This window comes from Arachis ipaensis, chromosome B07 (genome assembly GCF_000816755.2).
Source record: "Arachis ipaensis cultivar K30076 chromosome B07, Araip1.1, whole genome shotgun sequence".
In the NCBI taxonomy this organism is placed as follows: Eukaryota; Viridiplantae; Streptophyta; class Magnoliopsida; order Fabales; family Fabaceae; genus Arachis; species Arachis ipaensis.
Window position 1 is genome coordinate 33,342,432 of NC_029791.2, and position 4,027 is coordinate 33,346,458.

Below are 4,027 nucleotides of genomic sequence, written 5' to 3' on the forward strand. Positions count from 1 at the left end.
ATGTCTCTAGATTACTCAGCTGGTGGATCTATCCACATGAGAAAGACAATTGAAGAGGCTCAAGAGCTCATTGATACAGTTGCCAGAAATCAGCATCTGTACCTAAGCAGCAACCCTTCCATGAATGAAGAGGTTAAAATAGTAATTCCTAAACTCAGTCCTGTGAAACAAGCTGCTGAATTCAATCAGCAATTGGACTTTCTAACAAAGCAGCTAGCCAAATTTAAAGACAGGTTACAAGAGACAAGGATGGCTAATATACATATGGACGAACAGTTTAAGCAAACAAAGCAGCAGCTGTCAAGGCAAATAGCAGAAGAATGCCAAGCAGTTCAACTAAGAAGTGGGAAAATACTGAATATCCCACCTCAAGGCAGCAAAAAGCTAAGAAATGAGCAAACCACCCAAAATTCACCTGAGGACAGTAAGAGCCCAGGGAAAAACAATTATGGGACTAAAACGCCAGAAAATTGGTGGAAGGCTGGCGCTGAACGCCCAGACCATGGCCAAAACTGGCGTTCAACGCCAGAAACAAGGCAGGACTGGCGTTCAACGCCAGAAATGGGCAAGGATCTGGCGTTGAACGCCCAAAATGGGCAAGATCTGTCGCTGAACGCCCAAAATGGGCACAATTCTGGCGTTCAGACGCCAGGAGCAGACAAAGAGCTGGCATCCAATTTCACTCGAGCTTCTAACTCTGGCACTCAATTGCCAGTGAGGGATCAGACACACACAAATGTTGATGACAACTCCTCTAAAAAGGCTTCTTCAACCACTTCTGTAGGCAATAAACCCGCAGCAACTAAGGTTGAAGAATATAAAGCCAAGATACCTTATCCTCAAAAACTCCGGAAAGAGGAACAGGATAAGCAATTTGCTCGCTTTGCAGATTATCTCAGGACTCTTGAAATAAAGATTCCATTTGCAGAAGCACTTGAGCAAATACCTTCTTATGCCAAGTTCATGAAAGAGATCTTGAGTCATAAGAAGGATTGGAGAGAAACAGAAAGAGTTCTCCTCACCGAAGAATGCAGTGCAGTCATTCTGAAAAGCTTTCCTGAAAAGATTAAAGACCCGGGGAGTTTTCTGATACCGTGCATATTAGAAGGTAATTGCACCAAGACAGCTTTATGCGATCTTGGGGCAAGCATCAACCTAATACCTGCATCCACTATCAGAAAGCTTGGTTTAACTGAAGAAGTTAAACCAACCCGGATCTGTCTCCAACTTGCTGATGGTTCTACTAAATACCCATCAGGCGTGATTGAAGACATGATTGTCAGAGTTGGGCCATTCGCCTTTCCCACTGACTTTGTTGTGTTGGAAATGGAGGAGCACAAGAATGTCACTCTCATTCTAGGAAGACCCTTCCTAGCAACTGGACGATCCCTAATTGACGTCCAACAGGGGGAAATAACCCTGAGAGTCAATGATGATGAGTTTAAGTTGAATGTTGTCAAAGCCATGCAGCATCCAGACACATCAACAGACTGCATGAAAGTTGATCTTATTGACTCTTTGGTAGCAGAGATCAACATGGCTGAGAGTCTTGAATCAGAGTTGGAAAACATCTTTAAAGATGTTCAACCTGATTTAGAAGATTCAGAGGACATGAAAGAGCCTCTGAAATTTCTTCTGGAAGAGGAAAAACCTCCTAAACCCGAGCTCAAGCCATTACCACCATCCTTGAAATATGTGTTTCTGGGAAAAGGTGACACTTTTCCAGTGATCATAAGCTCTGCTTTAAATTTACAGGAAGAGGAGGCACTTATTCAAGTGCTAAGGACACACAAGACAGCTCTTGGGTGGTCCATAGGTAACCTTAAGGGCATAAGCCCAGCTAGATGCATGCACAAAATCAACCCACTCCAAGAGGCAAGAAAGAGAGCGTTCCAAAACCACTTTGGAATCAAGGGAAGTTCTTATCTAAAGAACATTCAGACCATTATCTTAAAGTAATGGGTCTGAGATCAGTGATCCCGGAAGTTAGATTCGATCTGAAAGAAGATGAATATCCGGAGATCCAGGAGCAAATTCGGATCAGGAACTGGGAAGTCCTAGCTAATCTTGAAACAAAAGTAGGAAGGAACATGGTCCAGGAGTTCTATGCTAATATGTGGCAGACTGACAAGCAAAAACTATCTGGAACTGCCTTCTATGAATTTCGGACCATGGTCAGAGGAAAGATTGTTCATACCACCCCTAACAATTTTTGTAAACCTAGGCTACTAGTTTAGTATTTAAACAACTTTTAGAGACTTATTTTGTACCTCATGACATTTTTAGATCTGAACTTTGTATTCTCTGATGGCATGAGTCTCTAAACCCCATTGTTGGGGGTGAGGAGCTCTGCTGTGTCTCGATAAATTAATGCAAGTATTTCTGTTTTCCATTCAAACACGCTTGTTCCTATCTAAGATGTTCATTCGCGCTTAACTGTGATGAAGGTGATAATCCGTGACATTCATCACCTTCCTCAAACCATGAACGTGTGCCTGACAACCACCTCTGTTCTATATCCGATTGAATGAGTATCTCTTAGATTCCTTAATCAGAATCTTCGTGGTATAAGCTAGAACTGATGGCGGCATTCATGAGAATCCGGAAAGTCTAAACCTTGTCTGTGGTATTCCGAGTAGGATTCAATGATTGAGTGACTGTGACGAACCTCAAACTCACGAGTGCTGGGCGTAGTGACAGACACAAAAGGATAGCAGATCCTATTTCGGCAAGATTGAGAACCGACAGATGATTAGCCGTGCGGTGACAGCGCATTGGGAATCTTTTCACTGGAAGGATGGATGGTAGTCATTGACAATGGTGATCCACCTACACACAGCTTGCCATAAGAGGACGTGCGTGCGTGAATCAGAAGACATAGGAAAGCAGAGATTCAGAAGACAAAGCATCTCCAAAACTCCAACATATTTTCCATTACTACATAACAAGTAACCTTTAATTTATGCTCTCTTGTTTATTTGCAAATCAACTGATAAACATAATTGACTTCCTGACTAAGATTTACAAGATAACCATAGATTGCTTCAAACCAACAATCTCCGTGGGATTCGACCCTTACTCACGTAAGGTATTACTTGGACGACCCAGTGCACTTGCTGGTTAGTGGTACGAGTTGTGAAAAGCGTGATTCATAATTCGTGCACCACTGGACTCAAGTGATTAGGAAAGAAAAGTATAAAATGAATCAAAAGTCTTCTGCTAGCACCCATCAGGTCCAACCAAAAGCAAAGAAGACTCCTAACAAGGCTACCAATACTTGGACAAGGCCTAATCACCAGAAAATTGTGCTGCAACTTGAGAGTCCATTAAAGGCAGGATCGTCGAAGACAGGGACATCATGTTGAGTCTCGGGTTTGTTATTGGAGCTCCCTTTTTGCTGGTTTTTTATGGATAGTTTCAATATCATAGCCTGGAATGTGAGGGGTGCATCTAACAAGATAGCCCATGTGTATTGCAAAAATTTGGTGAGAATATATAAACCATCTTTTTTTTTTCTCTTTGAGACTCATACCATGTTTAATAATTTGAAGAATTTTTAGGATAAGTTGGATTTTCATTGTGTTGGTATTGAGGAAGCAGTAGGACACAGGGGTGGCATTTGGTTTCTATCTTCTATTGCTAATGCTTCTTGTGTGGTTATTGACCAAATTGACCAATGTATCACAGTGAAAGTGAGTGTGGGTAACTTAGTTTGGCTTTGTAGTGCAGTGTATGGGAGTCCTCAATTTGAAAAAAGAAGTATGCTTTGGGATCATTTGCATTCTATTAATTCAGGCCATAATGGACCGTGGATGGCCGTTGGTGATTTTAATGAGATTGTGGCACCAGACGAGAGTATAGGTGCTTATTTTCTTCTCACAAAGCTAGTCTATTAGCTACTACTCTAGATGACTGTGAGCTCTTTGATCTTAAAGTGACTGGTAGGAGATATATTTGGTATAGAGCAGTTCAGGCTGGCAGGGACTTGGCTAAAAAGTTGGATAGAGCTCTAGCTAATGAGGCGTGG